Below are 11,836 nucleotides of genomic sequence, written 5' to 3'. Positions count from 1 at the left end.
TCTCCTTTCACAGCTGGTAAGCACAGAGCAGCAAGTTGGGTTTTTTTCTGACTATATGTTTTTGGAACTTGAAATCCAGACGTTAACAAGTAGGTAGGGCAGTAGTTAGCTATGGAGGAAAATAGTTTGTAGAGCAATTTGCATATCAGAAAATCTATTTTGAACCAAATATACATAGTATTCTCCTAAAAATTCACCTTTCTCATACTATTTTGTTATTCAGATTTTAATCTGTAAGCAATTTTCTGACACCCTAGCAATCAAAGAGCTTTTTAGAGCAACGGTTGGCAACCTGGGATGAAAGTTACCTTTTTCTTCTTTTCCAAAAATATGTTTTAAAGACAGGCTAATGGCCAAAGATGTGTCCTTTGAAGGTCAGAGTAGGTGACTTTCTTCTGGTAGAAAACAAAACTCTTGTGAAGAATAGAAAGGAGTTTCTCAATTGAGAAGGCTTGATAGTGGCAGGATCCATTGGTTTTATGTTTCGGAGTTATTTTAAATGGTTTGTGTTATCTACTAGACAAGCCAGAATGACTCCATGAAAGCCTGGTCTTACCCATCTGTTGGGACTATTGAGCAGTCATGTATCATGGGAAAAATAAACAACCCATCTGTTGTCTAAAATCAGTACTATGGAATATATAATACTTAGAGAGCAGGAACACTGTTGCATTATTCTCCATCACATGTATATGTGGGGCCAGACTTGTCACACCATCATTTCAGTCAACTTTTCATAATATATTTTGATGTCAAACTATGAATTTGTCTACTGCATAGAAAGTGCAGGAAAGCCGAGTACATTGTGCGACTCTTAATTTGACAGAAAACCCAGCTTAAGTCAGACTATTTGCCCTCATCTCACAAGAGCTGTATGAATAATAACTTATTTCAATTAAAGAGTGGATAAGAAAAAAAATGGAAAAAGAATTTTAGATAAACTAAGATTTTGGTGAAACAAGAAGTCAAAAAGTTTTCATTTTTTATTATGCATCCAGCTAAACATTTTGTTTAGCCTAGAAAGAAAATATTACACTTTGATTTCAGGACTGACAGAGTAAAAATAAACATAAAGGAATTTTCAATTAAAATATCAACTTTGTTCAAAATGTTTAGAAATACTGGAACCGTCATAATTTTTTTCTGATAAACTTGTTCAAACTGACACAAATTCACAAAACCTTTATATCATGTGGAATCTGTGCTTTTAGGGAAGAATGAACATAAAATTGTGTTTTATTCTGCTTTGTATTATGTGGCTTACCAGAAAAATGCAGACAGAAGTTCAAAAAAGTGGAAAAGAAAAAAGAATGAAGGAAAATAAAAACTACCAAAATGACTCTGAATTTTTCAATTACATTCTCTCTTCTTTCTCCACTTCCTCCTCAGCTTCCATACAGACAAATAAATTTCACTGATGTTGACAGGCCTGGTAAATTCACTTACATTTACACACCAATGACAATAATAAGGCCTCTCAACTGTCAATTATAATAAAATGATTTAGTTCGAAGAAATGCCATAGAGATATAGCTGTTCTGTGTGAAAGCAATGTAGATAACTTGGAATAATATCTTTTGTTTCAGGTTTGCAGCTACAAGAAAACATTGATCTAAGTCATAGGCCTGGTATATTTGTTGAAAGGATAATTGTAAATATTAAGTCTGGAGAGAAACAAGAGGGTAATTGTAGTGAGCATGATTTTGATTATTTTAGACAATGTTTTTGATATTTTTAGGCAAAGCTGTAGTTCAAAAAGATCTGCATAAACTTATTCTATGGAAAAGGGGCTGGTTACCACTGAAGGATTTATTGTATTTCTTGTACTTTACTCCCATAATACAAAATATGTAATCAAGGGCCATCAGGTCATTAACCTCAGGTTTCTTTATTTATTTTCTAAAACATAAGCCACAGCTAATCCTGGATTCTTAGGGTCAAAGTGGTCTAACTTTTCAGCAGGTCAGTCTTTTGTTCTAAAATGATGTGCAATTGCTGAAAGCATTATTACCAACTCCTTTGAAAAACCACAACTCTGATTTATAGGGCATATCTACAAACTTTTCTGCTCAACACTGCCATTCCCGTAGCCCCATTAGTCACTGTTTTTCATTATCAGTGTTTTCTCACTAGTAACCATTTTGCTGTCATTTTCTGTTTACAGTTCACTAATGATCAGCACTCCCTACCAGAACTCTGTGAAGTCACCCACTGCAATAGCTAACCCCTTCAACAATTTTAGGGAAGATTCTATAAAGTTTCTATAAAGTTTTATATTATTCTCACCAAAGCAGAAAGAGGGCCTCAATATGAAAGAAATTTTTATATGCCACTCAGTTTTAAATCTTAGACATTTAAAATATAACTGTTATAATGAACATGCAATTAAGGTCTGACCATTCAGCTTTTCTTAATTTCCAATATGAGACGACAGAAGATAGAAGAAGGTAATGGACTTTAACATACTGCTAGGGAGATGGTAGAAGGAGGGCGTCAGAATCATATAGAGAGCCTAGAAAGAGATCCCTCTTTACATTAGGGCAGCCTCTGGATAATCCTCTTGAAAAAAAAATCTTAAAAACTAGATGAAATGTTTGGATGAAATGATAGGATGAAAATTCCCTCAGATTCTACACTGACAAAAAGATTGAAGTGTCTTGACAAAATATGGCAAAGAACTAAGAACAGGAAGTATTGTGACCATTCACTGCTGCAGAAGGACCTCTGTCTTTATCTAAACTAGCTCTGATGAGGCTGTTTCATTTTCTGAAATCACCTGGTAGTTTTAGATCAAGTCCTGGAAAACTGAGCTCATATAACAGTAGTTTATATTTAAGCAACCACCTTAAAACCAAAGGTCCAAATTGTTTTACAGGCTTTAGAAGATAAGATTCAAACCAATAACAAAATGCAAAAAAGAGTCTCTCTACCCTTCCAAAGAAAACTGCACTTAGGATTATCCTATATATGATTATTTTATGTGTGTGTGGGTGTGTGGGGGTGTGTGTATGTGTGTGCGCATGCGCGCGCTGATCTTTTTAATATCTAAAAATGATTTAATCCCTTGCATTTAGCAAAAGATGAGTATCAGCTGTACTGGACATAACACTGGTGTGTTTTGGGCCATAGAGACCACAAAAAAGATAGACTGATCCTGATCTAAGCTTGATTCTTGCCTAATGAATTTTGAATTAGTTGAAGGTAAATCCAGTCATAGATAGTGATTGGCTTTGAGATAGTCAAGGCTCACTCCCCAAAGTGAAGAAAGGACTTTTCCAAAGAGTGGAGAAATATTTTTGTATGAATTACCAAAGACAGCAATAATTGCAAAAGATTTACCCTAATTTATGTAGAAGTTTCTCTATTGCTTATGGTAGATTGTCAGGTGTAAGCAAGTGAATGAAGCATCACATGATAGAATTCTAGAATAAACAGAAAGAAAACCGTCTTGACATTTTGTCTGTGTCTAAGATATGTGAGAACATAGACTTTCTGTATAGGCGGTGATTGCAGAAGAAACAGCAGAAATGTGACACTATCTGGAGTCATTCCTATAGATCCCTTGATTGTAACAGCAAATGTTGTTTTCAGGATTTCCCCATAGTTAAAATCATATATCTAGGTAAAATAAAAGTTTTGTGTTTTGTCATTAATGTATCCACTTCTTTTCTGAGCCAGAAAATAATTCAAAAGGAAATAAGCCTTTGTAAGTGTTCTCTCCGTCAGTCTATCACTGCTCTATGGATCCCTGCAAGCAATTTTACTATAGCTGACACCAGGAGAGAGGTTAGTGCTTCTGCTGTAGAAAAAGCTGATGCATGAGTTTTCCAGCTATATGTTCTGTTTGGCCATTTGGCTAGTCAGGCAATATATGCATACCAGTCCTCCAATCAGCACACATGCAGATCAAAAATCAGCGTGTCCCTACTGCTTGCCCCTTCCTATTGCCCACAGGGTATTCACGAGATTTTTGAAAGCACTGGGGAGGAGAAAAGGAAGAAACTGAGAGTGTTGTGGTGAAGGGCTGTGCAGAAATGTAGGACACAAATCCATCTGAATTCTGACTTCATTAATTTCACTGTTCATAGAATAACTTGTTCTTTGTGGCAAATGATACAATAAAATTATGGAAATATCAATATTTTTGGTTACTATATGGTTGAATAGAGCTAATTGAAGCTTGATTATGTTCAAGAAAGCACCGTAAATTTACAGAAATAAAGCATAAAAAGTTATACTACACTCAAATGGTTTGAACTTTGAAGTTCTCTCATTATTTGCAACAGATATAGCTGAATTTTCACTTTGGAATACATTCTTTTATATACAAATTAACAAAGTATGACAATAAAAAGGTAAATTTGCCCACTCAAATACTGCATAATAGAGAAAGATATGGTGCAGAAAGGTCATCATTTGATTTTGAAGGCTGTGAATGAAATGCTTTCCAATGCTTGTCTTCATTTGCTGAAACACTTTCAGAATTACAAGACATATTTCATTGTATCAGTAGTTAATTCATGAAAATGCAGAGGCATGTGGCATGTCCATACAGGATAATTATATGTTGGTCTTGTTTTTAAAAGATCTTGATATGTTCATTAGCTAATGGAAACTATTTTTACATTAATTTTTAAGTTCTTTAAGAATGAAGATAATGGAAATCATAGAGAGGCATATTTAGTGACTGAATACTAGTTATATTTCTTTCACAATGCATTATTTTCTTTTTCTGAAATACTGTCAGAATTACAAAATCTGATCTTGACTCAGATTGCAAAAACCTGACAAATATTGAGTTGTCTTCAGTCTGGGCATGGAATTACGAGTAATTCAGAGAATATACATAAGAGTTTTGCGAATAGGTTAGAAAAGATGCAGTGAAATAGAGTAAAACTGATAAGGGAGCCTTTTAAAACAGTACGCTGCCATTCATGATAATTGTACATCTGAGAGGAAATGGAGTGTACATAACAGAAAATAAATGCTAGGCTGAGGATAGTGATTTTTCCTTAAAGATTCTGTAGGCAAAGTGTTGTCTTTTAATTTCATCTGAAAAAGTTGTTCACTCCATAAACAGGAGAAAGGAACCTGCCTTCCTTTCTGATCTTAGTTTTCATCTGTGTCACCATTTGGGGGAATTTGGTTGTTTGTGCTAAATTCCCAAGAAAAAAAGGGCTCTGATTTCAGCTGTAGGCTCCTAGTGCTTCCAAAATAATATTGGCAGTAGTCGTCTTAGTAGAAGTAGTAATAATCCAGTATTGGTTAATAAGATGCTAAACAGTGCTATTCAAAGTCACAGTATGGGGTATATTTAATAAGCAACATCAAACAAAACAAGGGTTATAGTTCTAGACATAGTCTTAGCTTGTTGAACCACTATCTTATCTACTCTGTAAACTTACAAAATTGTTCCGTAAGCATGAGATAGCCAACTTTATGTCTTCCCTGTATAAAGAGGAGCCATACACTTTGAATCTAAGGTTACTTTTACTTTAAAAAAGCTCAACAAAAAACAAGGGTAAAGTCTCTTGAACAAGCTGCAGCAAAGCTGAAATAAAAGCTTTTCTGAACTTGTAGTTTTTAGAGATTTAAAAGTGTAGTGCTACAAACAACATCAACTGACCCAGAAATACAACAGGTCTTATGGAAACTTTAGTAGATATCAGAAGTAAAGACCTACTGTTGTACAGACAATAGTAAATATATTTCATACAGAATACAAAGATCAATGAGCCTTCCAATACCATTACAGTTCAGCTCAAGAAGAGCTGGTGGACAGAAAATTCCTTCAGACAAATTTGTTTGTGGTTTTGGTTCTTTTGCAAAGCTCGCTGAGATATTTCAATACCAAAAGCATTGTAATGAACTTTGAAACCTCTTTTGTTTTTAAACATAGCACTTTGGTTTTTTATGTTAAACATTAAAAATGGTCTTCAGAACATCTACAAAATGTATTACTAGCTTTTCACCAGTAAAATAGCATTTTAAGGGTATGAAGATTTTGAGGTATTTCTCATTTTGGGAAACAGTTGCCCCCACAGACTGATTCCAGCAAAATATTAGATTGTCTGTCACTATCTGCAAATCCACTTGAGCAGGAAATCCATGTCTCCCAAATCAGTACTCTCTCTCCCTTCAGATCATACTTCAACATGACCATGAGGAGTCACTGCAGGTCCCAGGTAAATCTCCCCTCTATCATGCCTTACGCTGCCATATGACAATTAGGTGTGCAGTGGTATGCCTGCCTCAGAAACTTTTCCAGTTTCCACCTCTGGCTCCTATGACTTAACTGAGATGACAATGCAGCAAAACTCGCACTGACATCAGGACTTTGGATTTGAAACTTAAGAATCTGGTTTTATCCATTCCCATTGCAAATACAGTGCCTACTCTACTGACTCCATCTTTAGTCCCTTGTAAATATAAAATGTATTCCAAATCATATAAAAGAACTTTTCTCACTTCTGCAACTATTTCCAGAGCATGAATAAAAGGCAAATCACAGACTATAAGCAAATGGGAAGAAAAGATTCCTGTTTTGTTTCTAGCCCATAGTCAAGTATATATTATAAAGGCTGTTTGGAAGCATGTTTTCCCCATTTTGACTACCCCCCTAAAACTAATGATTATAATCTTTGATAATTATAATGCGTCTTTTCCAATGCTTTGAGCTGCTTAATTAATCCCCTGATTTACATTCTGGTTCTGAATTTGTCCAAAATAATCAGAAACTATAAACCTTGACAGCACTCAGCTAGCACTGTCTGCTGATGCTTCTTGTGATGCACAGACTGTAAATATCGCAGGTGGGAAAATAGCTAACAGCATTTTACCAGAGACCCACATTTGTTATTCATCAGTGTCTCGTAAACAGAGATGAAAGCAAGGAAGCAATTGAGCAAACAACCCCTAATCTAAATTCTCCAAAGTTTTCTTCAAAAGGTGTCTTCACTGATGAAAGATTTAACTGATTTTAATGTAGCTGAGTTTTAATGTAGATTGTATGCATTTGTAAGAGATCGTCACAGGGACCTGAAAGACAGCAGTTGAAACTTCCCTTCCCGGAAGTCCACAGGCATCCAGTGTGACTGGAACAAATTCATTTCACTTCTTGGAGCTTTACTACGTGCTCTCTTCCTGTCTATTCAGATCTAAGTTCTCTGGAGAGACAACTTCGTATTAATCTGTGCCTCTAAAAGGGGCTGCTCTGAGCATCAATAAACAGTGAAGATGTGTGATGCCAACCAAATGTGAAAGAGCACTGGAAGTCCTGCTGTAAGCATGGCTTATCCATGCACCATCAATCTGACTTGTATTCACACTGGCTGTTCTAATCTTGAGCACCCATAATGAAATTATTTCAGTATATGTTTGCCTTAGCCTACTATGCCATTTCTAATACTTTTCTTCATGCCAGTCTGTACATGGTAGTGATTAATGGAGAAAGGCTGGAATGTTACATTTGCAAGTTCATCCTTTGTACTCAGATTTTCAGAAGTAAAAGTGCAGTGTATCCTCATCTGGCCCCTGTCACCTAACATTAAAAAGCCAGTGAATATGTCCTTATCCTTGTACTTGTCACTACAAACTGAAAACACTATTGCGCATTAATGAACACTGAGGGCTGTACATAAAGTTGGCTATTTAGCCTTTTTAGAAACGTTAATGCCACACTGAGAGCTTTGGAGGCTGCTGGCCTCTGTCTTTCACCTCCTACAACCCCAGCAATGCATCTAGAAGTACTGCATCTCCGAACTGGCTGGTGACTCATTTTCTGGGCTATCTAGACCATGACTATTGGACCAAGACTGCCAGAGAAGCCTCAGTCATTAACACCAGGCACATCATTTTTCCTCTAGCAGAGATGGGCAGACCCATTACCTGTCCAAGTGCCAAGGAAGCACTTTGATGATCAGCAAAGAAAATTGTCAAGAAGTAGTTCAATTTATATTTAAGCCTCAAAATCTATGAAGATGTCTTCAGCAGATAATTCTTTATGAAACCTTCCTATTCTTTCCCAGTAGATGGGTGAAATGATAGGAGTCAGTTCAGCAACTGAATTATATATGCAATATATAGCAAGTAAACAAACAAGCAAATAACAAAAAGAAAAAAATCTGGGAACAAATACTTTGTCGTTAAATGAAATATAGATTCAGTTGAATCAATTAAGGAGCTAGCAGAGCCAGACACAGTCTGAGTGGGGAGGTGGTGGGCACAGAGGGCAAGGAGAGGAGAGGAGAGGAGAGGAGAGGAGAGGAGAGGAGAGGAGAGGAGAGGAGAGGAGAGGAGAGGAGAGGAGAGGAGAGGAAAGGAAAGGAAAGGAAAGGAAAGGAAAGGAAAGGAAAGGAAAGGAAAGGAAAGGAAAGGAAAGGAAAGGAAAGGAAAGGAAAGGAAGAGTGAAAAAACCTCTTTGTGCAATGTATAAACACCCTCACATGGTCATATGCACTATCTGAAGTTTTCGTTTTTCTTGCTCTGCTGCACTGATGCATTCTGACAGGATATTTTGTTCTTCCTCCAGGGTTTTTAGGGAAAAGGGTCTCAGGGGTTATTACTGTTCCAATGAAAAGTTTGACTGAAATGTTTTGGCTCATTTCCTTGAGCTATGCATTAGCCAGAGGGTTTGATGCATGTACCATGCCACCCTATTTGATCCTGCTGTTGGACTTTAGTTCCTGTTCCACTGTCAAAGGGAAGCATTATTATGAATGTTCTTATTAATATTCACACTAGAGAGTGATCTGACTGCCACTTCACTCTTACTGCAGGTTAAGTGAGGGTGCCCTATGAAAACACATGAAGGTCTTTAGCTGCTCTAATACAACCAGTCTGAGGAAGGGATTAGAGCAGAAAATTAGATTCCAGTACTCAGGAGTTCCATCTTCTCCTCTGACGCTGATTTACTATGTCAAAATCTCTTCTTTTTTAGTGAATAAGGAGAGTAATACCTAGCTCTTTTAGAAGGCAGGGAAAATGTATTCTACAAGGTTTTGTGACAAAATGTTTGTATAAGATGTTATAGAATTGCAGACTTATTAGTAACACAACTATTTTTGAGGTAGTGCTTAGAAACCCTGCTCATGGACAAGACCTCACTATACTATATATCACATAAATCAAATATTCCCTCTGGATGGCTATGGCACACCAGTATGCTGCAAGAACAGCTGAAGTGTGCAGTGGAGACTGGAGCACTCTGCCCACACAGTCCTGACAGGAGGGAACAGCACAGAGAGCTAAGGGCAGACGCTATGTGATAGGGCCAATGGACCTCCATAAGGTGACTCTCCATAAGGTCCTGAGGTCCTAGGGAGTGTCAGGGAAGGAGATCTGATGGGTGCCACCAACTTAAGAAAAAAAGTGTACCCATGTTTCAAAATTTTGAGTACACGGTTTTAAACATGATAAATATGTAGCCCTTATGCAAACATCTTAGGTCTTTGCTATATTTCTTAACAGCTCATTCCTGTTGTCCAGTGGTTAATAATGTCAATCAATACTAGCAGAAAATTAGTCATTTGTTAATATTTCTTTTAGAATTTCCCAAATTATATTCTGTTCTCAAAGTGGTTTTCTAAGACGACTTATTTCTGCTTAAGAACACATTGAACAATTGAGTCTGTGCCATTACTGGTCACAGTGGAGTATGTTACTGGTATATGAAGCTGTTAAGGAAGATGATTGCCTCTGTCAGCCCACATAAGGCAGCATTTAAAAAAATTCCCTACTGTATTAGATTTGCTGAATTCCTGTGACTGTGATTTCTACATGCTGACTTTAAAACAAGAAAAAAGTGATGTAGGGGGAGGTCAAACCATGAGAATTTTTCCTACAGTGATTGAAAAGGAAAGGCTAACATTCTTGATAACTTGATAGCTTGTTTAGTATCCATTTGTCTTCTGTACAGGGATGAACTCCTTTTTGGATTTTGACTGTTAATCTCAGAAGAAAAACAAAAACTCTTTCTTGCTATGTGAGACATGATACCAAACTCATACTCATGACATAGTCCCCAAGATCAATATAGATTAACCTTTTGTGTTATCATGTAGCTATAGATCCAGAGTGCATTAGCTTCTGTTTACTCTAGATGCAGATACAACAATGGAACAGATCCATAAACCTGCTACATGCCAACAGATATAGAAGAAGCAGTGTCAGTTTGAGCAAATATCAGCAAATTTGTGTTTATCCCAAGATCAACAAACGTCCATCTGGCAGAATATATACCATTTTATTAGATAGAAGAGGCTGCAGCAAAGCTATCTTGTGTTTGAAATACCATCTCTCATAAGCACCTGGTGAAGCACCAAGAAGATTAAACTCTGAAAAGGATTTAGCTCTGAAAAAAGACATAGGCACACAAGTATTACTACCATAACGTTGCCTAAACCCCAAATATGTATCTTCAAAAACTCAGTTCTATTGCAGACTGATGGAATAAATGACTTCTATGGGTAGGCCAAGAACTTCTTTGTAAGTGGTCTACTCTGTCTCTCTGCTGGTAGTTGCCATAGCTTCTCAGGGCTGGCAAAACAAGGCATGTCCCTACTCCTCAGCCACTGCCACATGAAGAGTGCCGTATTACTGCAAGCCCACCATCATTGAGACAAACTAATAAGCTGGATTGTCAGATGCACAGATGAGGCTGACACATGTTATTCTTCTGTCCCAGTTGTCTCTGGCCAGGAGAGATTAAAAGCTGAAAGCAGTAATTTGTTTATTCCAGCCTAGCTGATAGTGTCCTGATCAGCCCCTTAATCCCTACAGTCATGGACGTCTTGGTGCTGAACTCCTCTTTAAACCCCTCTGGGATTCACAAACTAAACATTTCCCTGGTTCCCTTTCCTAAGAAAAATCCTCTGGGTGTTTGTTTTTGTTTATCCCCCCCTCCCAAAAAAGTAGTCAGATAAGATCCTGCATAAAAGAGCTACAAGAATAAGTTTTGCCACTCTTTCACCTAGTAGCCCCACGGTTAGTGCATTCTGTGTTCTCCACCTCAACGATTCTAGAGAGTCATTTGTCCCTGTTTGGCACGAGGAACGAGGAACGAGGAACGTTTCATCCTTCCCAGCAGGGAAGGAGGGAGGAAACTCACCTCAGAATGTGCAGTAGCCTGACATTTAGACCATTCATTGTGTTGTGATCTCCCCAGGCAAGATGGATGAGTGTTGAAACAGATTTGATCGCTTTTCTTCTTACAACTGTGATTTGTCAGGAGTCTTACTTGGGAGTCTCTGCTTGGAAAAAATGTAGGGATGTGAAGATTTAAGTTGAGTGAGATGCCTTCTCAAATGCAAGAGTATGGAATTTGAGGACCCAAGACATTTTCTTATCCGTTCTATTTCCTGTCAGCTGTTTTAGGAAGCATGTTACTCGAAAAGTTGTCTTGCTGTTTTGCTAAGCAAATTTTCCTTGTATATTCTAAAGGAAACAATTAGGAACCTAAAAGTTAAAATTTTGTTACTCTGAACCCTGGATTTTGGCTGTTCTGGAGAATGAATTTAACTGAGTAATAAAAGTGCTTATAAAAGTAAGTTGTCTCACCAGGTGAAAGTGTCTCAAGTACATAGAACTTCAAAGCTTCAGAAAAGTGTTCTGAGTAATACTGAACCCTGAGAGAGTTTAAATTTGCTTCTGTTTTTAATTTACAAAATATAATATCTAGAGATTTTCATCATAAAATGAAAAATGGACCTGTTTCTTTCAGTTTGGGGGAGGGTTTGGTTTTTTTTCTTACTTTTTCTTGGTAATGAAAGAGCTGACAGGACTGAATTGTAAACATAGGAAAACAGTAGAGAGAGGAGGCTCCTCCCGGGAGGAGGAG

Source organism: Apteryx mantelli, chromosome 4 (assembly GCF_036417845.1).
Source record: "Apteryx mantelli isolate bAptMan1 chromosome 4, bAptMan1.hap1, whole genome shotgun sequence".
NCBI lineage: Eukaryota > Metazoa > Chordata > Aves > Apterygiformes > Apterygidae > Apteryx > Apteryx mantelli.
This window is presented reverse-complemented; position numbering follows the sequence as displayed.